Genomic DNA, 25006 nt, shown 5'->3' on the forward strand with positions numbered 1-25006 from the left:
AGGAGGAGGAGGAGGAGGAAGAGGAGGAGGAAGAGGAGGAGGAGGGGCATAGGAAGAAGAAGAAAATGGCCCTTTTGGGGAACCCCAGATGGTCAGGAACTGTGGGTAGCCTCTAGGAGGTCATAAAAGCCTCTATTCAATAGTCATCAAGAAATAAAAGCCTTCAATTTTACAGCCACAAAGAACTGAATTCAACTAAAAATCTGTGTTCATAAGCAGATTTTTCTCCAAATGAGGCAACCTTGCTGTTACAGGCTGAATGGTGGCCCCAAAGATATGTCCACATCATCATGACTGAAACCTGGGAATATTACCTTATTTGGAAAAAGGATCTTTGCAGATGCAATTAGGTTAAGAAACTTGAAATAAGGAGATTATCCTGAATTATCTCAGTGCACCCTAAATGCCATCACAAATGTCTTGTTATTTTAAAGATTGCCTTAGAGTGTTGGTATACATCTCTAACTTATCATAGTATACCTTCAAGCAGTATTATATCACTTCATGTATAGTATACCTTACAATAGTGTGTTTTATTTCCTTCCCTACTGGCCTTTGTACTATTGTCATGTATGTTACATCCATATGTCAAAAACCTCACCTTATTATTTCCATTAAACAGTACAGTATCTTTTAATGAGATTTAAATAAAAAGAAAAACATTTTATATTTCCTATGTATTTACCATTTCCAGTATTTTTCATTCCTTTGTGTAGAACATATTTCCCCTGGTATAATTTTTGTTTGTTCTGTATTATATATATAGTAATCTTTAATATCTTGTAATGTAAGTCTGGAGGTGATAACTAAAAGAACTAAATTCTTTTAGTTTTTGTAAGTATGAAAAAGTCTTTACCGTTACATTTGAATGATTTTTCTCACTGGATATAGAATTTTAGATTGTTTTGTTTTTCTTTTCTATAAATTAAAGGTGTCACTTCAGTTTCATCCCACTTGCATTGTTTCTGACAAGAAATCTGCTGTCATCCTTACCATTGTTCTCTGTATCTAACGTCTGTCTTTTTTTTTCAGCCCGCTTTTCAGATTTCCTTGGTTTTATGCAATTCAATTAGGATGTTATTTGTAGTTTCCCTTAAGTTTTTTTTGTTCTTAGAGTTTGTTGAGTTTCTTGGATCTGTGAGTTTATAGCTTTCATCCAACTTGGAAATTTTTTGACATTATTTTTTAAAATATTTTTTCTGTTCCTTATTTTCTCTTCCTCTTCATAGACTACAATTACAACTATCTTAGTTTTCTTGCTAGTTTCCTACCACTCACTGGTGCACTGTTAATTTTAAATTATTTTATCTCTTTGTATTCCATTTTGGATGATTTCTAGTGGCATGTCCTCAAGCCTGCTAACTTTTCTTCTGACATATCTAATCCATTGTTAATATCACCCTACATATTTTCATCACAGACATTGTAGTTTTCATCTCTAAAAGCTGATTTCAGGTCTTTTTAATACTTTCTATGCCTCTACTTTATTTTTTGATCTATGAAATACAGATGAAATGACTGTTTTAATGTCATTTTCTGCTAGTTGTAACACTTGTATCTGTTCTGGTCAGTTTTGATTGATTGATTTATCTCTTCACTATATGTTATACTTTTCTGCTTTTGTACATGCCTGGTAATTTTTCATTGCGAGAACTATGAATTTTACCTCATTGGGTTCTGTACATTTTTGTACTTCTGTAATATTCCTGATCTTACTTCAAGTATACAACTATGTTACTCAGAAACAGTTTGAACTTTTCAGGTCTCACTTCTAAATTTTGTTACTCAGAACCAGACCTGCTTATTACCCACTTCTGAGACAAGATTCTTACAGTTTACTATGGACTGTCTGTGTCTCCCCCAAATTCATATGGCAAAGTGCTAACACCCATGTGACTGTACTGAAGATAGGGCATTTAAGGAAATGATTAAGGTTAAATAAGGTCATAAAAGTAGAGCCCTGATCCAATAGAACTTGTGCTTATAAAAAAGGAAGAGACACCAGAGGTTGGTGTCATATGAGGACACAGCAAGAAGGTGCCTGTCTAGAAGCCAAGAAAAAAGCCCTCATTAGAAACTCAGCCCTGCCAGAACCTGAATCTCGGACTTGCCAGCTTCCAGAACTGTGAGAATATATATTTCTGTTGTTTAAACCAATCAGTCTGTGGTATTTTGCTATCATAGCCCAAGCTCACTAATATATAAGTACACTACCAAGTGTAATGTCTAAGGTTTTCTTCTCTAGGCTGGCTGTTGGGGGAAAACATCATTTTTATCCCTATATGAGCACCAGCTACTATTCCTTCTAATACTTTGGGGTGATTTTTTTTTCCTCCAAGCCTCAGGAGAATGCAGACATGCACTGACCAATATTCTCCTCAATACTTAATGGAGACTCTCTGTAGCTCTCCAGAGTTATTTCTTTATTCAATTTCCCTCTCTGGTATTCTGTCCTACACACTCTAGCCACATTGGTATCCCAGAACTTTCCACTCCATCTCTTCAACTCAGGAGTCTTCTGGGCTGCAGCTGGGTCTCTTTCTGTGTGTCACAGCCTGGAATCTGTTACAAGGCAATAAATTGGAACATCTGTAGGATTCATCAATTTTATTATCTGTGTCTGAGGCATCATTGCTCTTTGTTGTTTAATGTCCATTGTCTTAGAAATCATTGTTTGCTATGGTTTGATTTTTTTCATATGTTTCACACAGAAGAGTTAATCTAGTCATCATTACTCCATCTTGATCAGAAGCAAAATCTCACTAGCATTTCTTTTACTTCTTTTTCATAGTTTCTATTTCTATACTAAAACTCTCTGTTTTCCTACAATGTTTACCTTTTCCACTACATCCTTTAAGCATATTTATTATTATTTTAAAATTCTTGTCTACACTATCTCTAAGTGTGTTTCTATTGGCTCTTTCTTCTCTTTACTATGGGTAACATTTATTTTCATCTCTAAGTTCCCACAAATTGTATTGCCTAACAGATATTTTATATAAAAGGACACTATAAAGGGAAATAAATAATACTCCTAAGAAATGTCATGCCCTTTCTTTTGTCAGGTGTCAAGACTAGAGGACTAACTCTATCTGATAGGTGTCAGTCTGGGTCTGAGCTTTGTTTCAATTTTAGTTTGATTCGGTTTCCCACTGGTTTCAAATGTTTTGAGAGAGAGGTAAGTTTTTCCCCTTCAGCAGGTTCTAGAATCTGAGAATTTGAGAGTCCACAGATTTCTTTATGTTATACACAAAGCTGCCAGTTTTTCCAACAAACCATAGGAGATCTCCCTCTGCCTTACAGCCTGGCTGCAAAGATCAGTGATGATCTCTCTGCTCTCTGTACCTGTCCTCAAATTTCTGTTCCTTTGAAATCTGAAAGCAAGGTGTGCCTGCCCCTCCCCTAATCTTTGGTCATTAAAATCCCATAGTGCCTGAGATGCTTTTCTCTCTTCTCTCCTGGTCTCTCCTCCACCTTTAGACATCGGCTGCCTTGCACTTTGGAAAGACCCCTCGTACTTTGTGAAGATCTCTCTAAGCTATCTAGTCCCAACGTTTAACATAAGCACCCATGAACTTGGTGAAAACCTATGTTAAAAAGTTGATAAGTGGATACAGATTTGCTCTGTAGATAGAACTCCTTGACATTCTAATTCTTCACATTATCTCACACATAGCCATTACAATTTTCTTACAAGTTTGAAGGGTTTCTCCCTGCCATCTACAGTAGATTTCTCCTATCCCACTGATTCTTCTTGGTTTGGTTTTTTGGGCAAGAGTGGTAGATAGCTTCTTTTGACTTTCTGTATCATAACCAGAAACAAAGGTCCGCTAACCTTCCTTGTAACCCTCTGCCTCATCAAAAATGAAAAGTGCCTCTTTCTTACAGATGTTTCTGTCATAGATGACATTGCATCTCTCACTGTGTTTGCCTGACTCCCCTGAGGGCTGGGAGGGCTGGGACAGAGAACTGGGGTTTCCAGATTTGGAAGGAAACTCTGGGGTCATCCTGTCCAGGATGTTTCTTACTTGGGAACTTCTTCCTTGGGCTCTCTCACAACGAGCTACTTTTCTGTCTGTGTGTTTCAGTGTCCGTGTGTCATCTTCACTGTGTCGGGCAGCATGTAACCTGGTGATTCCCACTCTACAGTGGGCTCAACTTTTTTTCTCCCTCTGAATTTTGAACATAAAATCAAAACAACATTTAGAAAATGTTCTGTGTGTTCAAGCATCTGTGTCTGGTTTGGCCCGCACTTCGGGCTGGGACTTGGTCAGTGCCATCTTTTTATCCAAAGTGGCTCAATCCATCTGAATTCATTATCCCTGGTCTTATTTGGTGATGAAGTGACTAAGTGCTTAACTTGGGTTTGGAGTTTTATTTATTGTTTTTTGTTGTTGTTGCTGTGATTTGAACTATGTCCATTTATTTTGGTTTTGTTTTTTTTTTTCACTTGGTAGCTTGTAGTGGCAATAAAATTTAAAGGAAGCCCAGCTCCTAGTTATCGCAAAACACTCTTTAATAATGACTTTTTGCATAATTAAAAACAGGACCTGTAATCTTCTGAATAATTCATCATTATATTGGCCAAATGGAACTGTACTATGGTTAATGCAGGAGAATCACTTGAACCCAGGAGGCAGAGATTGCAGTGAGCCAAGATCTTGCCATCCCACTCCAGCCTGGGTAATAGAGTGAGACTCTGTCTCAATTGAAAAAAAAAAAGAAAGAAAGAAAGAATGAAAAGAAAACCATTTACTAAGAACTGGGATTACTTGGCAGCAGTAATACAGCTACTATCATGTATGAAATACCTATTATATGTCAGGCCCTACAATAGGTGTTTTATTTGCATTATCCCATTTAAACTTCATAACACCCCTAATTAACAGGTTCCAAATGATTACCTCAATTCACCAACACAAAAGCTGGAAGCATCCCAAGATGACAGAGCTAGTGAGTGTGTCTGCAATGCCAGGGCTGTCAATCCCAGAGCCTTTCTCTAAGGCCAGGCTGCCTCCTATCTTAGGGGCAAATTTTTCTCCTCCTTCTTCTCTCCTCCTCTGCACAAATCACTCCATAATCCAGCAAGATTCCTCTCCCATCCTTGTTACTCGGAATCCAGCTTAATGCCTGCCCGAGGCAGATCAATGGTACTTTAGCTACCATCCTCATCTCTGAGTTTCTTCTCCTCCTCCTTTCTCACCTTGGCTATACACTCTGCGGCCACAATAGGTGTATTCAAGGAAATGCTATTGTAGGAGTTATTAAGAAATTAGTTTAGGCAGATAGACAGGAAAGGGGATCCTTGGGAAGTTTTCGTTCTTAAAGCAGCTCTTAAAGTCAGGTCAGTAACCTTTGCTATTCAAATGCCCGCATTAGAAACTGGGTCCACCCAAACATGGCATTCCCTGCCTTGTTGACTTTGACCCACGTGTTCCTGGCAACATGGCCGCCCCCACATATCCCCAGGTGGGTAGAACATCATGGCTCCTGCATTTGCATATTAAATGGCTATGGTGGGAGGGCCAGCTTTTTCAAGGGTTACATGAATGACCTGCCTGGTCAAACCAATCCCCTAAGCCCTATGCAAATCAGACTCTGCCTCCTCCAGCCTCTGCATATACCTGGCTGGTATCCACCACATTTGGGGTTCCCTCTCTCAGCTTTGGAAACCCCCTCCCTCTGTCTCTGTACAGGGAAGCTTCTTCTTTCTTTCTTTCCCTTTCTTTCTTGCCTATTAAATTCTCCACTTCTTAAAACCACTCCAGTGTGTCCATGTAGTTTTATCTAATTGGACTCCAGACAAAGAATCCTCCACTCATCGGAGCTGTATCAATGTGGGCCTGGCAGAGAAGGGGGAGAGTGGAGGGCTAGTTCCATGATGTGAGGGTATGGGATGCAAGCTTTCCACCATTCAAGTCTACCTGGGTAGACAAAGGGTGTGGAGAACAGAAATCAGAACAATGATCGTCTCTGGGACGGCATGAGGGAGCTGGGAAGGACAGGTGGAAACTCCTGGGGTGGAAGTGTCCTAGCTCTTCTTTGGAGTATTGGTAATTTGGATACATTTATCAAAACTATAGAACTCTACACTTAAAATCTATCTATTTTATGCATAAAACTATACATCAATAAAATTTTTAGTATTTATTTGTGTGTTTATTTATATATTTTTAGAGATGAGGTCTTGCTCTGTCACCCAAGCTGGAGTGCAGTGGTGTGATCCTAGGTCACTGTGGCCTCAAATTTCTGGGCTCAAGTGATCCTCTTGCCTCAGCCTCACAAGTATCTAGAATGACAGGCACATGCCACTACGTCCAGCTAATTTTTTAAAAAATTATTTTAGAAATGTGGGTCTGGCTATGTTGCCCAGACTGGTCTTGAACTCCTGGCCTCAAGTGATTCTCCCACGTTAGCCTCCAAAGCATTGAGATTAGAGGCATGAGCCACTGATCCCAGCCCAACATATTTTATACACACACACACACACACACACATATATATTTTTTGAGATGGAGTCTTGCTCTGTCACCTGGCTGGAGTGCAGTGGCATGATCTTGGCTCATTGCAGCCTCCGCCTCCCAGGTTCAAGCAATTCTCCTGCCTCAGCCTCCCAAGTAGCTAGGACTACAGGCGTGTACCACCACGCCCAGCTATTTTTGTATTTTTAGTAGAGACGGGTTTTCACCTTGTTGGCCAGGATGGTCTTGATCTCTTGACCTTGTGATCCACCCACCTTGCCCTCCCAAGGGTGCCCTCCCAAGTGCTGAGATTACAGGCATGAGCCACTGTGCCCAGCCTAAAATATATATTTTAAAAGAATGCAGGTGCTATGGTATCCAGATGGCTACCTTTCAAATGGCATGGCTTTTCCCTTTGATAGCCTGCTCCCATCCTCACGCAGCCCCCTTGCTCCAGTTATACTCTTGAGCTAGCTTGCTGACCCTTGATTCTCATCAAAAGAGCTTTACAAACTTTTGGGGAAGTGGGGTTCAAGGATATCAGGCCAAGAAAGATCCATGTCCAAGAGCACCCGAGATCCTGAAAGGAGAAGTGGACACATTCCAAGGCATGAATGGGACACCTACAGTAGACAACCTTAGCAAAAGGTTCTCTGGTCCCTGTTGTGACTCAAGAGGGACAGGCCAGCTCTACTTGTGCTCTTCTAGAAACCAGAAGGGGTGAGGGTGAGGAAAGAGAGAGACCCTCTCATATTGTTTTATATTGTTTTATACTCAGTACCTGTTTTAAGAAAAAACAGTGAAGTAAAACCAAAGACAAGCAGCACGGTGCCAGGCCCAGAACCAGGCCTGGGTCTGCCTGGCCTAAACCCAGTAGTTAAAAATCAACTCATGACTTAGAAACTGATGTTCCTGACATTGTATAGAAGAACATTGTGAAACTCCCTGCCCTGTTGTGTTTCACTCTGACCACCCGTGCATGCAGCCCCTGTCACATACCCCCTGCTTGCTCAAATCAATCACGAGCCTTTCATGTATAATCTTTAGTGTTGTGAGCCCTTAAAAGGGACAGAAAGTATGCACTTGGGGAGCTCAGATTTTAAGGCAGTAGCTTGCCGATGCTCCCAGCTGAATGAAGCCCTTCCTTCTACAACTCGGTGTCTGAGAGGTTTTGTCTGCAGCTCGTCCTGCTACATTTCTTGGTTCCCTGACCAGGAAGCGAGGTAACTGACCGATGGCCAACGCAGCCCCTTAGGCGGCTTAGGCCTGCCCTGTGGAGCAACCCTGCGGGGAACTCCGGCCAGCCTGAGTGATGTGATCCAAAGATCACTCCCGCATAGGCAATTGCCTCGGTGGAACGCCTCACCACAGCAGCACGTGGCAGGCCCCCACGGAGGATTAACACAGTGGCTGAACACCGGGAAGGAACTGGCACTTGGAGTCCGGACATCTGAAACTTGGTAAGACTAGTCTATGGAACTTGCCCCACTCCATCTGAGTGGAAGCATGGCCTGATCACCCACAGTGTGCCTGGATTGGCACTTTTGTTCTGGTTTTGACTTGACTTGAATTGCTGGATACTTTGGTTTTGGTTTTGACTTGGCTTAAATTTCTTGGTACTTGGATTTTGAATTTCGTGGTATTCTGATTTTGGTTTGGTATAAATGATAAAAGCGTGTGTGCCCTCTTTACCCATTCTTTGTTTTGTGGTGAGTGTGTGTGGTTTAAGTGTGGTATTTTGTCTTGAGAAAACATGGGTCAGGCACAAATAAGCCCATCCCGTTAGGAACTATGTTGAAAAATTTTTTAAAAAAAGAAAAAAAAGGAGGGGGAGGCAGAATTTATATAAAAAGAATGTTACATGGTAAATTCTGGTCCTAAAATAAATTAACTGGTTATTAAAAAAAAAAAAAGTTTGTAATGAGTCAAAAAGTTGAGACATGTGAAAAAAAAATTGTCTATAAAAGTTGTAAAAGAAAAAAGGGATAAAAAATTTTTATGCAAAAATGTTATATAATTTAAAAGTAATAAGGCCTCCTGAGTACTACTGAAGAAACAGGTATGTGCAAGGTGTATAAGAAAAGTAAAATATACCTTTGGTAAAAAGATTATAAGGAGGCATAAAAATGTGGATTTTTAACCTACATTAAAAGGTTAAAAAATTTTATTGTTTTAAAAGTTTAAGCAAGTTTTAAAACGTTAATTGTAAAGAAAATTCTGTGTGTAAACATATTAGCTAAAGTTAAAAAGGTATCATCCAGTTTTTCTGTGAACTGGACATTCAAGTAAAAATGCAACAGGTTTTTCTTAAAACATCAACCAGCTCTTTAACAAAAATTATAAAAGGTTAAAAAAAGTCTATAAAATCTTACCTGATGGCCAAACATAAAAAATTAGATAAAAATGTCTATAAGATTTTATTAAAATTAAGATTAACATTAATAACACACTAATATAAAGATAAAATTTAACTTATCTGGGATAAAAATCATACAAAAAGCATTATTAAATATAAAATGGTGTTTGGCTTTTTTTGGTCTAAAACTAATAAAAATAGGTGCTAAAGGAAACATTCATTTTACTAGAGGATCATAGAAGTTAAAGACTTAAACTTTGGCAATTAAGACAGGATACCAAGATGCAAATGCCTGGTTGAAATGGATCAAATATTCCATCTGCATGTTAAACAAAAGCAATTGTTATGCTTGTGCACATGGCAGGCCAGAGGCCCTGATTGTCCCCTTTCCACTAAGGTAGTCCTCTAGTCGACCAGGCATGGGCTGCATGCTAACTCTTTTCCAGGATTCTACAGCCTTGAGTAATAAGTTATGCGAAGTTCTCTCTGCTATATTCCAAAGTCCCTGAGGGTCAATCCCCGAGGGCCATCCAGCTTCCGTCTCCCAACACTAAGTTCACTTCGTGTCTCTCACTGCAAGGAGGAGACTTAGTATTCCTCGGACACCTGAAGGGATGCAGTGAGCTTAAGAATTTTCAAGAGCTTATCAATCAGTCAGCCCTTGTTCATCCCCAAGCAGATGTGTGGTAGTATTGAGGTGGACCTTTACTGGGTACTCTGCCAAATAACTAGAGTGGCACTTGTGCTTTAGTTCATTTGTCTATCCCTTTCACCCTGGCATTTCATCAATCAGAAATAATAATAATAATACATCATAAAGCAAGAGAAGCCCCTTATAGGTGTTTCAACTCTCACATCTATTTAGACGCAGTTGGAGCGCCACAAGAAATACCAGATCAATTTAAAGCTTGAAATCAAATAGTTACAGGATTTAAGTCAATATTTTGGTAGATGACAGTCAATAAAAATGTAGATTAAATAAACTACATCTATTACCACCAACAGCAACGAGCTTTTCATGAGTTACAAAGAAAAACTCATGTTGGCCCCAGCCCTGAGGCTACCTGACCTGACAAAACTCTTTACACTCTATGTGTCCAAAAAAAAAATGACAGTTGAAGTTTTAACCCAGACTGTAGGGCCGTGGCCAAGGCCAGTGGCCTATCTTTCAAAACAACTAGATGGGGTTTCCAAGGGTTGGCCCCCATGTCCGAGAGCCCTAGCAGCAATGGCCCTGTTAGCACAAGAAGCAGATAAACTAACTCTTAGGCACAACCTAAGCATAAAGTCCCCTCATGCTGTGGTAATTTTAATAAATACCAAAGTACACCATTAGCTAATAAATGATAGACTAACTAGATACCAAAGCTTGCTCTGTAAAAATCCCCACATAACCACTGAAGTTTGCAACACCCTAAACCTGCCACCCTGCTCCTGGTATCAAAGAGCCCAGTTAAACATAACTGTGTAAAAGTATTGGACTCAGTTTATTCTAGTGGGCCTAACCTCTGAGACCATCCTTAAACATCTGTAGACTGGGAGCTGTACGTGGATGGGAGCAGCTTCTCTAACCCCTGCAAAGTGACTCTGAAAAAGACGACAAGCCCTGCTCCAGTCACACCTGGAAGCGGACTGGTCCATGCACGGCCAAAGCATGAGGAAACTCATTGTGGGACTCATTTTCCTTCAAGTTTGGACTTGTACAGTAAGGACTTCAACTGACCTTCCTCAGACTGAGGGCTGTTCCCAGTGTATACATCAGGTCACTGAGGTAGGACAAAAGATTGCTACAGTCCTATTATTTTATGGTTATGATAAGTGTACCAGGACTCTAAAATAAACTTGTTTGTATAATACTATTCTATCCACGGTATGCAGCCCAGGAAATAACCAACCTGATGCATGTTATGACCCATTTTAAGCCTCCCATGATCACAGTTTTTAAAGTAAAATTAAGGACTGGTCCTTTTCTAAGTGACACAAGTAAAGTAATAGCTAGAACAGAAGAAAGAGGGGTCCCCAAAAATATAACCTTAAGATTTGATGCCTGTGCCACTATTAATAGTAAGCAGCATGGGATGAGATCCAGTTCTCTAGATTGAGAAAAAAGTTACACAGCAGAAAATAAGTATATCTGTCAAGAATCATATTTATGTGAAATGTGTCAATACTGGTCTTTTGTCATTTGGGCTACTTGAAAAAACATAAAAAAGATCCTGTTTGGCTCCGAAAAGGAAAAGTCAGCCCCTCTTGCATGAGTGGGAGCTGCAATCCTTTAGAATTGGTCATCACAAACCCCTCAGACCCAAAATGAAATAAAAAAATATGTAACATTAGACATTGATGGAAAAGGACTAGATCCTAGCATAAGCATCCTAATAAAAGGCAAGGTTCAAAGACACTCTCCAGAAACAGTAGTTCAGACTATCTATGATGAACTAAATGTGCCAGTATCTGAGATTCCAGGAAAAACTAAAAATTTGTTTTTGCAGTTAGCCAAACATGTAACCCAGTCTCTAAAAGTCACTTCATGTTATGTTTGTGGAGGAACCGTAGCAGGAGATCAATGACCATGGGAAGCCCAAGAATTAGTTCCTGCAGACACAGTTCCTGATGAATTCTTGGCCCAAAAGAACCACCCTGACAATTTTTGGGTTCTAAAAGTCTCAATTATTAGACAGTATTGCATAGCTAGAGAAGGAAAAAGATTCACTCATCTTGTAGGGTGGCTTAGCTGTCTTGGGCAAAAGCTGTATAATAGTACCGCAAAAACAGTTATATGGTGGACTTCTGGTTATACAGAAAGAAATCCATTCAATAAATTTCCAAGATTGCAGACTGTCTGGGCCCACCCAGAATTCCACCAGGACTGGACTGCCTCCACTGGGTTATACTGGATATGTAGACATAGAGCCTACGCTAAACTGCCTGACCAGTGGACAGGCAGTTGTGTTATTGGCACTATTAAACCATCTTTCTTCTTAATGCCCATAAAAACATGTGAACTTCTGGGCTTCCCAGTCTATGCTTCCCACAAAAAAAACAAAGCATAGCCATAAGTAATTAAAAAGATGATGAATAGCCCCCTGAAAGAATCATACAATACTATGGACCCACCACTTGGGCACAAGATGGCTCATGGGGATACTGGACCCCCATTTACATGCTTAACTGAATCATACGGTTGCAAGCTGTTTTAAAAATCATCACTAATAAAACCAGTCAAGCCTTGACTATTCTGGCCCAGCAAGAAACTCAGATAAGAAATGCTGTCTATCAAAATAGATTGGCTCTTGACTACTTGCTAGCAGCTGAAAGAGAGGTCTATAAGAAATTTAACCTTACTTGCTAGCAGCTGAAAGAGAGGTCTATAAGAAATTTAACCTTACTAATTACTGTCTATACATAGATAATCACAGGCAAGTAGTTAAAGACATAGTCACACGTGCCCGTACAAATGTAGCATGAATTCAACCCTGAAGCCATGTTTAAAAATTAGTTCCCAGCACTATGAAGATTTAAAACTCTTATAATAAAAGCTATAATAGTAATAAAAACCTGCTTACTGCTCTCGTTTGCTCCCTGTACTTCTTCAAATGATAAAAAAGCTTCATCGCTACCTTAGTTCACCAAAATGCTTCAGCACAAGTGTACTATATGAATCACTATCAGTCTATTACACAAAAAGATATAAGTAGCAAAAATTAGAGTGAGAACTCCCACTAATAAAAAGTGAGAGTCTCAAAAGGGGGGAAATGAGGAAAGAGAGAGACCCTCTCATATTGTTTTATACTCAGTAACTGTTTTAAGAAAAAACAATGAAGTAAAACCAAAGACAAGCAGCCCAGCGCCAGGCCTGGAACCAGGCCTGGGTGTGCCTGGCCTAAACCCAGTAGCTAAAAATCAACTCATGACTTAGAAACCAATGTTCCTGACATGGTATAGAAGAACATTGTGAAACTCTCTGCCCTGTTGTGTTTCACTCTGACCACCAGTGCATGTAGCCCCTGTCACATACCCCCTGCTTGCTCAAATCAATCAACCAGTTTCAACCGTTTCACGTGAAATCTTTAGTGTTGTGAGCCCTTAACAGGGACAGACATTGTGCACTTGGGGAGCTCGGATTTTAAGGCAGTAGCATGCTGATGCTCCCAGCTGAATAAAGGCCTTCCTTCTACAACTCGGTGTCTGAGAGGTTTTGTGTGCAGCTCGTCATGCTACAAGGGCAAGGGCTGTGGATCAGAGGACTTCCCACTCATCTGGCCACTGGACTCTGCCCTGAGGAAGTGAATCTCCATCATTCCCCTCTCCTTCCCTTCTGTGAAATGCTGGTTCTCTAACCTCGAGGCCTCATGCTCTTGGAAGGAGTAAGCGGCCCGCATTGTGAGGCTCCAGAAAAAGCCACCCTCTGACTCTTGGCAAGAGTGACTCTGAGGAAGCTGATGCCTCAGCTGCTGAACAACCCATCGGTGTCTCTGTGCCACAGCGGGGTCAACCCTGCCCTGCAGTGGAAATCCCAGACACACCCTTCACTCGGCTCTCCTCTCTCCTACCCCTCTGCCCACCATCTCCAAACTGGTTTGCCTTTGATCTCAGCATAAAAAACTCAGGCTCATTATAAACCTGTTGGTACTCTAATGACAAGAATGCAGACAACAGTAATTAATGATGAACATTAAATGGCCCAGCCTAGCTGCCCAGCAGAAACTGGAAAGATAGTCATAGTGAGTCACCATCTGCAGCAATAGGAGTGTGCTGCAGGCTATCTGGGATGTGGCTTTGTTATGCCCAAGGTCTTTTCTTTGTAGCACAACACCTCAGTGAGGGCCACTTTAACAGAACTGTGAAGCCTTCTACCTGCCTCTAGTTTCCCCTTTAAACAATTTCCAAGGATTCCACCAAGCTGTTGCTCCCATTTCAGGGGCCTGGTGAGACACAGGCGTCTTCCCCCTTTTCTTCTCCAATTTCAAAAACAAACTCTGATATCAGACATTTACACCTTAGTGAGAATTTAAAAAAGAAAAACAACAACTTACTTAAAGTCTAATGCGTGATAACTGAGGCAGGAGAATAGGGCCTGGAGGTAGGGAACATAAAGCCCATCCATACCTTTAGTTCCTAGAACTAAATCAAATGAAAGCACTTCAGCAATGACAGGAATGTGAACAGCTTTGTAACTTCACTTCCTCCTCTCCATTCACACCATTTACAGTTTGTAACTTCACATTCATCCTCTCTGTCTACATAGACTACACACTCCAAGTAACAGCCTCTGCATTTACAATAGGGCACATTCTGAGTAAATGACTCTGTGATTTCACTTCATTCTCTTCATTTACATAGAATATTCACCAAGTAGCCGGGTTGGTGGCTCAAGCCAGTAATCCCAGCACTTCGGGAGGCTGAGGCAGGCAGATCACCTGAGGTCAGGAGTTCAAGACCAGCCTGGCCAACCTGGTGAAACCCTGTCTCTACTAAAAATACAAAAATTAGCCAAGCATGGTAACACCTGCCTGTAGTCCCAGTTACTCTGGAGGCTGAGACACAAGAATTGCTTGAACATGGGAGGTAGAGGTTGCAGTGAGCTAAGATCATGCCACTACACTCCAGCTGGGGAGACAGAACAAGACTGTCTCAAGAAAAAAAAAAAAAATTTGCCGAGTAACCAACCAGAAACCTCTAGAGTATTGAAACTCAGAAAATTCTGTAACTGGGCTCTTGAGCCTCTCCGCTTGAGCCCACTCCCACACTGTGGAGTGTACTTTCGTTCTCAATAAATCCCTAATTTTGCTTTCCTTGCTTTGTTTGTGCATTTTGTCCAAATCAATTCTTTGAGATGCCAAGAACCTGGACACCTTCTACTGGGAACAGTAACCACACAACCAATTTCTAGGTACCCAGGAGTGAATTAAAGCAATCACTCCCCATGTCAGCATTGAGGAGAACGGCAGGACATTGCAAAGCCACTTTTAAACGTCATGCTGGGTAATAGTCACACAATTCATGGTCTGAAAAATACAAAGCATCAGTTTCACTGACACACTAGGCTGGGTATGGTTGGTTTCTGTCTTTAGCTGTACTACTGAACCAATGTGCTTTTAATAGGAAGGCTGCACCCTTGTCTAATTTTTTTTTTTTTTTTTTGCACAATAACTTGCTTTTCTGTGCTCTGTGTACTACTCTCCTAAGGGCCCTGTGAGCTTTTATGTTTACACTGGCAAGAAATATTGAAAGCAAAGAGTTTCTTTCTGTCTTTTTTAAAATAACCAAGTACAGCGCTATTCCCAATGGTCCCAATCTAAGTTGCTTTCAGTCACCAGGAAAGAGATTATGCAGCCCTAGCAACTTTGCAGTGCTTTACTCTGAAGCATGAACCAAGCCAAGGTCAAGCTCACAGGCGGCATCTTTCATTACTCTGGGGGCAAAGCTCCAGTCAGACCCATCAGAGTGGAGGCTTCTGGTCTCCAGCAAGTCATTATGTACTTAGGATTATCATTAATTTTCTCTCCCTGAAGTGCTTCTGATGAATGTGAGAGCTAAAGCCAACTATGCATTCGCTGATAAAAGGGTCTATGTTCAATTTTCTAAAAGTGCCCTTAGAGAGTCCCCAATTTCCTGCCTCTTCCTAAGAAGAAGTTGAGTTTGTGCTGCCTTCATAAAGGGAGAACTGAATCATCTTGGTGTAAAGGCTTCCTGAAAGTTGGAAGGAGAGGCGCCTGGGACATTCAGAAGACTTGGAACCTTCTGGGACCTGGCAGTATAGATGGAGCTGTCATTATTTATTGCAGACTTAAGAACTGTACACCAATGTCTACATGGCTCCTGTTTCTCCATCCCATTTTCCATTTGCAAGGCTTCAGTCTCCTTCCTGGGAATCTTAAACAAGCTCCTACAAGTCCTGTTGAGCCCAGTGCATAAAGCCCATTTAGCTCTCTATGATGGGGTCCACACTGCCCAGGGGGGTCACCTGACTCAATGCATTCTTTTGGCTACATCCTCAGTTGTCACATTTGATTGAGGACATCAGCTGTCTCAGATATGCTAGGGATGGATCTGTGCATTAAAGCAAGCAGCTGGGATGCCTTTTGCTCACTGGGAAGGAAGGACATGGAGGCTCTAAGTAGAAGCGGCTTTGAGTAGACAGTGCATGTGTTCACACCTAGAGCCCTGTAGCATGGTCTTTTATTGAGACATAGAGACTCTGAAGCATTTTTTTGCCAAACTTTAAAGTTTTAATTAGCTTATTGTCATGAGCTGGAGTGGGCTGTAGACGTGTTCAGGGCATTGAAACAATGCCTTCTGTGTGGGGCCCTTTTGGAAGAGAACTCTGGGGCTTAAAGGATAATGGCTTCCTGTGTCCCAGGGCCCCAGTATGTCTTGTTCTTTCACCACTGTCTGGGCCACTCCCAGGCAGCATCCAGGTGTGTCTGTTGTAGGGTTTCAGCCACTGCTATGAACATTAGTGCCACGCATTTCCTCCTCATGGCACGAATGAAGGCCAAGCTACATAGGCTAACATTGTCCAACATCTGCCTAGACGCCTAGCTTATAGCTGCAAAGATCGCCACAGATGACCAACAGATGCAAGCTCTGCAAAGAGCTCTGTACCTAGACAATGAAGTTCCTGAATCTCCACACATGCTGATAGAGTCCAAATTAATCTATCACACTGTGGATCTAGCAGATTCTTGTCTTTGATTTTGTTTCATCATCCAAGTGAATACAGTAATTGCACTTGGGTGCCAGAGTGTAACAGCCAGTTCTCAGCCCAATAGTCTTGGCATGAAGGACCAAAGTAAGCTCTTTAGGTAAATTGCATGGTAAAGGGAAGGCCTCTGCTCCAGACAGGAGACTTCCATACATTCCTGGGTGCTGTGCTGAGTGAGAGTTGCTAAGTAGCTCACATGGGCAGTTTGACTTCAGGAAGAAGTGAGGAGTTTCTTTAGGAGAGCTGGAAGTTCAATAGCTACACACTCTGGACTAGATGAAGCAAAGACAGGCCCTATTCAGCCTCTGACACAAAGGCACTCCCAGATCTTGGTAAGGCACTCTCTGATCTTGAAGTTGAGGTTTTCAACTCTAAGTCTGCAAACAGTTTTCTAGTGAGTTGTCGGATTTTTGAAAGAATCGCAAGGATATAGGAATCAAGACAGAGGACCAGTAAGACTTGACCCAGCTACCCCCTAATTTTAACCAGGCCATCTCCAACCTGGACCTCTCTTATAGATTGTGACTGAGTGGGATTCATTTTGAATAAAGGATTTTACTGCTTAGAAAGCACTACCATATTATAGCTTGAAACCTGGATTAGACAATCTCAAAGCCATGCCCCATTCTAACAGTCTAAGATTTCAGAGAGTTCTGCAGTTCTAATACTCACAGGTGCCTGCTGGGTGTGGTGGCTCATGCCTGTAATACCAGCACTTTGGGAGGCCAAGGTGGGTGGATCACCTGAGGTCAGGAGTTCAAGATAAGCCTGGTCAACATGGTGAAACTCCATCTCTACTAAAAATACAAAAAAATTAGCCGGGCAAGGTGGCGGGCGCCTGTAATCCCAGCTACTTGGGAGGGTGAGGCATGAATATCACTTGAACCCAGGAGACGGAGGTTGCAGTGAGCCAAGATTGTGCACCACTGCACTCCAGCCTGGGCAACTACTGTGAAACTCTGTCTCCTCAAAAAAACAAAAAGTTAGGCCAGAGCACTGTGGGAGCAGATCGTAGCAGATCTAAAACACTATAGTCTTAGGGAAGTGAGAAATTTAAGTAGACCCCCTCACCTTGCAGAAACTTTAGTTCCAAGACGGAGAAAAAAGGAGAGATTTTGATACTACAGTTAAGGAGGTTTTTTTTGGATTCCCATTCAGCGTCCCTCTACCCCTTGCCAGCCTCTAAGACCTGCTAAAGTGACTGTCATGATATTCCAGTAGGTTTGGAATACTCAGAAAGAGGTATGCTGTTGTACAATGTTGGTCAACAGTTTTTTGTTCTGGATGATCTGACAAGTCCATGTAATCTCTTACTAATTCTTTTCCCTAATAGCCTTTACCTCCAGTCCATTCAACTCTTGTCCCTTTACTAAACTGAACAAATCAATAGCTAGTCGAACACCCACAACTTTAAAATTTTACCTCCTAAGGAACAATTTGACACTGTAGTAATATTTATGACTCAAAAAGCCAGTCTATTTTATTAAAGGATTTGTTCGTTTCAGGAAGCTCTGTCATATGTAACATCAAACAACTGTTTGCTTGGCTTGAAAACAATTTTCAATTAATTCCTTGGACGTTAGGTAGACACAACCTACTTCTGGGAATAGCTGTCAAAAATGCTGTGTCATTAAGGGATTGTGTATTCAGTACTGGGTACCAAATATACAGATTTCAGGAACAATAGGAAATCTGATACGCCCTTTGGAAAAAGAACAGGTAGAACTAAATATTTTATCTCTGCTTGTATGTGATTTAGATAGTACTTCTATACTATCGCATATTCAGTTATAAATGCCTCGTGAGATAATGAATCTTTTTCATTATTGTAGTTGTGCTTGAATTCAATACTCAGGGCCAGAAACACGTGACACTTAACACTTGCTTTGAAATAAACCCATTGGGCTGGGCGCGGTTGCTCACACCAGACCATCCAGAACAAAAAATTGTTAACCAACATTGTACAACAGCACATCTCTTTCTGAGTATCTCAAACCTACTGGAATATCATGACACTCACTTTAGCAGGGCTTAGAGGCTGGCAGGGGGTAGACGGATGGTGAATGGGAATAAAAAATAACAATAAAAAAACAAAACAAAAAACAAAAACTCCTTAACTGTACTATCAAAATCTCCTTTTTTTTCTCCTTCTTGGAACAAAAGTTTCTGCAAGGTGATGGGTCTGCTGTAATCCCAGCACTCTGAGAGGCTGAGGTGGGTGGATCACCTCAGGTCAGGAGTTTGAGACCAGCCTGGCCAACAAGGTGAAGCCCCACGTCTACAAAGAAATGCAAAAATTAGCCCGGCGTGGTGGCATGTGCCTGTAATCCCAGCTACTCGGGAGGCTGAGGCTGGAGAAGTGCTTGAACCCGGAAGGCAGAGGTTGCAGTGAGCCAAGCTCGAGCCATTGCATTCCAACCTAGGCAACAAGAGCGGAAAAAAAAAAAAAAAATTAAACCCGTCTTACTGTAGAGGGGAAAGAACTATGAGTCCAGTGACACAGATCCCAATCCCGGATATTACAGCATATCTTCAGAGGGAATTGCTCCATTTCTCTTGGTTAAAAGCCTTGCTCAATTGTAGTTAGGAGCACGAGGGTGGAATCAAACAAAGCTGGGTTTGCACCACTTGTACAATGAGTGATCCCAAGCAAGATATTTAACCACTCCAAGTCTCAGTTTTATCACCTGTAAAGTGGGCACAACAATTAGATCTATCTCATGACGCTGTTGTGAAGATTAAAGAACATAGAGTGAGTGCTGAGTAAGTGTTCATTATTCTTATTATTGTACCTGATTTCCTATAAAATGATTTTGTATAACACTACTTCTAAGATTATTCTCCATTTTAAAATTCTATGATCCACAGGTTTGTGGAGATCAGGCTTCCTCCTCTAGAGTTCAAAACATCCAGCTGGTCCTGGGAGCTGTGCTGAGGATAGCCTGTTTCTGTGTCTTCTTGCTGGGGTGACTACAGTGAAGTCGTTAGGAACCTGCCTTCAAACACTCAGAACAGGCTGGCCCAAGGCACCGAGAGGAAGTGGAAATCAAAGTTGACGACTGCACAACAAGTTTCTGGCTGGTTGGAGACGCACATGCACAGAGGAGGTCTTCAGCGATGCCTTAGAGTGTTTGCAATTAAATTGGGCGAGAGAGAGTGCTGGTGAGCTGCTACTCACAGCGTGCTGGACTGTGGACCAGAGCATCAGCATCACCTAGGAGTTGGTTGCAAATTTAGTATCTCAGGCCTTGCCCCAGATCAAATGAATCAGAATGTGCATTTTAAAAGGATGTGTGCTTTTTAAAAGGACGGAATGTTGTGTCCTTCCAAAATTTCTGCGTTGAAATCTTACCACCCAACATGATGGTATTAGGAGGTGGGGACCTTTGGAGGTAATTAGGATTCAATAGGGTCATAAGGATTGAATAGAATTAGTGCTTTTATAAAGGTCATGAGAGAGCTGGTCTCCCCTCTCTGTTCCCCACCATGTGAGGGTACGAAAAGTCAGCAGTCTGTAACCCAGAAGGAGATCCTCACCAGATCCCAGTCGTGCTGCCATCCTGATTGAGACTCCAGCCTCCAGAACTATGAGAAAGACATTTCTGGTGTTTACAAGGCACCCAGTTGATGGCATTTTGTTATATCAGCCCAAAAAAACTAAGACAGGACTTCACAGTGGTGTTTTTTTTTCTTTTTTTTCTTTTTTTTTTTTTGAGGTGGAGTCTCGCTCTGCCATCCTGGCTGGAGGTGTAGTGGCGCCATCTTGGCTCACTGCAAGCTCCACCTCCCAGGTTCACACCATTTGCCTGCCTCAGCCTCCCCAGTAGCTGAGACTACAGGCACCCGCCACCACGCCTGGCTAATTTTTTGTTTTTTGTTTTTTTTTTTAGTAGAGACGGGGTTTCACCTTGTTAGCCAGGATGGTCTCGATCTCCTGACCTTGTGATCCACCCGCTTCGGCCTCCCAAAGTGCTGGGATTACAGGCGTGAGCAACTGCGCCCGGCCTGGTTTGTTGATATACTATTTCATTTCACTGAAAGTAATGGCAAAAACTGCAATTACTTTTGCACCAACCTAATATTGAGGAAGCACTTATTCAGTGGATTCTAGCAGGAAGTGTCTGTTTCACGTTTCCACCCCCTAAAATCAAGATGCTTCAAGAATAAGGTGCAACGGTGAGACATGAGCTGAGAATTGCCTTTGAAGTAAGAGGATCTGGTGGCCTTGGTTTGGAGACTTTTCTGCTCAACGTCATCTGGAGTGTACTTTGGGGCAGAAAAGCTCTTAAGGCACAATATTTTTTTACTCCCATTATGGGATGTGATGGGTGGCATTGGAAGATGAGTGAAAATTCCACCAGCATCCTATTTCATGGCTGGATGAGAGGTATTATAGTACGGAGTGGACACAGGAAGCTTGCCCTACCATTTAAATCAATCTTCTTGAGGCAGAGACACTTATATTGAAAGAGGAAAAAAAAAAGTCAAGTAGAAAGCATATTTCAAGTAATAAGCATTAAGCCAAAAAACTTAAACAGAGAAAACTATGTTGAGTTTTGTTTTCCCAAAAAACAAAATTTGAAAGGTATCTTCTAAATGTTTTTCCTATGCAGTGCAATAAACCACCCCTACTAGTGGATGTTGCAGAATGCAACCAGTATCAGATTGTCTGATTCTATAAAGGGATGGAGATGCCCGGCAGGGAAAACCTAAATGCAATTCTGTTCAATGAGCCCACAACTGAGTCTCTGCTTTCTTTCTATAAAGGTGCCTTCTGGAGGACATCAGCAGTCAGATTCTCGTCATCAGCAGTTAACAACCTTTAGTGCCAGGATGATTTGATGGAACCCATCCAGAGCTTGTCAAGAGGAAACATGAGTTTTGCCTTCTCTGTCTTGCCACGTATCTCACCAGTGCTCTTTTGCTCATGACAGCCTCACCTGTTTAGGAAACTCTTTTGCTCATGACAGCCTCACTAAGTTTAGGAAACTCTCCCCATGTGACAACTCCTGTGGTTCCAGAACTTGGACTTGAATGAGGGTCTCTGTTTCTGCAAAGCCTGAAGTCTTGCTTCTCTGCTGTATTGCCTCTCACATCGTTTGTTCATTTGGGGTTAGACAAGGTGGCCGTCCTCAAAAAGCTTAAAATTCTTGTTCCAATCGTTGTTTCAATTTCAATAGAGTAGACATTTGTTTCACCTCCCCACTTTCAGCATAATCCTGTAACCCACATGTAAAGACATGAAATAACCAAACCACAGGGCCCTGAAAAAAGTTTTATTGAGCTTCGGCTCAGAGACACGGAGTTCCTTTGAGGTAGAGATGCTTATATTAAGACAGAAAAACAGTCCCATAGGAAATATTTTCTGAGCAAAGGGAAAGCACAGAGTCAAAAACTTAAAACCATTGAGATCTGAAAAGGTCGTCCCATCCAAAGAGCCCAGGACAAGTTCACTTTCTTTTATGGGTAAAAGAAATAAGGAGCACGCCCTTCAGAGGTTTCTGGGTTGTGTCAATTTGTACAACATCAGTCAGGAGCACAGAGTCTCAAGATAAATGAACCTTTCAAGGCCTTGCTCCTTAAAGTATAGTTTCCCCATGTAGCATCACCCAGGGACTTGTAAGAAATGCAGATTCTCAACCCCACCCCAGAACCACTGAATCTGAACCTGAATTCTAACAAGGCCCTTAGTTACCATGAGCTATGATTGTGCCACTGTATTGCAGCCTGGACAACAGAGTGAGATACTGTCTCAAATAATAATCACATACAAAGAACTCTCAGCAAAACACAGCAATAAGATAACAAGGTCCTCAGGTTACTTAGATACACCTTCAAGTTTCAGAAATTCTGTGTTAAGGCACTGTTATCTATTGGTACCTAATGCTGGTTGATCCTGGTTATACTTAGAATCATTGTCCCAGCATCTGATAAGCAGTATCCTTCAAGCTTTAATTCCTGAGTGAGGGTTATTCCTACTTGAGTGAGCCATTTAGTGGGTGAGTGGCTAAAAAAATAATCTGGCTACTGCATTTAGTTTATGTCATATATGATGCCAATTTTGGAAGATCTAAAATATAACAATTGACCTCATAAACTGCAAATTACATTGAAAATGGAATCTGTGATGGACATTGGGGATTCACTGGGTGTTGTAGGGCATGGAAGTCATCTTAGGAACATCAGCTCTGTTTGTACAGAAGATGTGAGAAGCGCCAACCAGGAGAACATCCCAGCTGCTGGAATGCCCAGGCAGAGACAGCTTAGTGCCTTGCTGTGAAAGAGCCTGTGGGTGGGTGGTGGGTGCCTGGGGTGGAGGCCAGTATTCACAGCCTGCCAGTAGGAAAGGATGAGGACATTCTTCACACTGAAAGGGCTGGTTTCTCTGGTTAGATTGGCTGGGATTGCTGATCACTAGGAATTTAACCTATTTAAGGCTAAGCCTCTGAATGGGAATTCCTTTACAATCAAATTCTGCCTGCAGACTGGGGGTGGCGGTAGGTTGGGGAAGAAGGGGGAGATCCTCCCCTCCTAAACTCTCTTAGCCTTCATTCTGCTGAGACCCCCATCCATCCTGTAGTGCCTTTTGCTATTTTCTCTGCATTTCTGTGGACTTCAAGATTTGGAGATGCCTAGATTTGGCACATCTGACTCAGGATCCTGACACCAGTTTCCTTCTGCTCCATCACCTGGGCTTGCAAAAAATGAATACGAAGGTGTAAATTCTGTGTTCAAAAACCTGGATCAGTTCTTGCTTCCAGTGCTTGTTAGCTGAGAAAGCTACTCACCCTTTCTGTGCCTGAATTCTCCCAACTGGGAATAGAGCTGACCGTAATATAGCCTTGAGAAGTATTCCTACAAGGTTGTTCTGAGGATTGAATGAGTTGGTGTGTGCTACTTTGTTATTATGTGCAATGCATGGGCTAGTACCTGGCACGTGGTAAGGGTGACTATCATTTTTATGTCAAATCTCGAACTTTAACTCAGGCACTTTGCTACCCATAGGAAAAAATAGAGTTAGATTCCTCCTAGCCACTAGAAAATTGAGGCTATTGTCCTTTCTGCCCTGGGTCTCGGGATTCTAGGAAGTCCAAGAAGAGAATGATCCATTTTTGGTGAGTACAGGCCTGGAGTTTGGGGGGTACCTGAGAAACTCTGAGGGTTTAACACAAGTTGACTTCCTGCCCCCATGAGTGAACTCTAGGGGATACACAGTTAGGCTATTCATAAACAAACACAACATTTTCTGGGGAAAGGTTACAGGTTTATTTTAGGTGGGCTCCTGCTTGGCTGGGAAGGCCTGTACTTGTTATAGCTGCTTGGCTTAGCTCTTTGCAGCCTGGCAATGCGGAGTTCAGCTTGAGGTCAACCTCTGTTGAAATTGGCAATGTGACATAACTCAGGCGGCTGGAGCTTGCGATAACCCCAGGGCTTCCCTTGGAATTTGCTGCTGTCCTGCTCTCCAAATCGGCATTGCAACCCTCAGAAGTTTATCCTGGGATTGGACTGGAACAGCAACACGAATGCCACAAAGTTAAAACAAGCAAGATCTTTCAGGAAGAGAGAGCAACTTTAGCTATAGGATAAATCAGCTACCTTAACAGTGGAACATCAGGTACATGCGATGGCATTTTCCAAGTCTATACAGACGGGGATGTCTTTGGTATTTTCTGCTTCTTGCTCATTGGACCCTGCTGCTTTGGGTACCATCAGGAGCCAGGACACATTAACCCTTAGCAGACTGAGCAGACTGATTTTTTTGGGGTTTGTTGTTTTGTGATTCTCCTGTTGAGATTTATGTTGCAAACTCAAAAAAACAAAGAAACCCAAAATTTTCCACCTTCGTCAGTCCTTATAATAACTTCACATAATAATAGACAATATTTACAAAAATCTGGCAGAAGTGTCGTCTCTCAGGACCCAATAAAAATCTCACATCTACTTTCATAAGGGACAAAGTAATAGTAAAGCCCTTTGCAATAGGAATAAAAATTCAGCAGTTACTATCCTTTGATTCCTAGAAAAGAAAAGAAAAAGCTGGTTGGCCAGGTGCAGTGGCTCACGCCTGTAATCCTAGCACTTTGGGAGATCGAGGAGGGCAGGTCACCTGAGGTCAGGAGTTCGAGACCAGCCTGGGCAACATGGTGAAACCTGTCTCTACTAAAAATACAAAAGCTAGCCTAGCATGGTGGCACATGCCTGTAGTCCCAGCTACTTGGGAGGCTGAGGCACGAAAATCGCGTGAACCCAGAATGCAGAGGTTGCAGTGAGCTGAGATTGTACCACTGCACTCCAGCCTGGGTGACAGAGCAAGACCCTGTCTCAAAAAACAAGAAAAAAAAGAGCTGGTTTATGCTTTTGGCCCATAAAAACTAGCAGATAAGAAGTCTTGATTGAGACATTCATGCTGAATAATTATGCATGCATAGAAAACGCCTCAGTTAGGTCAACATAATGATTTCAACGAAGGCTTGAAATAGA

Source organism: Colobus angolensis, unplaced genomic scaffold (assembly GCF_000951035.1).
Source record: "Colobus angolensis palliatus isolate OR3802 unplaced genomic scaffold, Cang.pa_1.0 Scaffold293, whole genome shotgun sequence".
NCBI lineage: Eukaryota > Metazoa > Chordata > Mammalia > Primates > Cercopithecidae > Colobus > Colobus angolensis.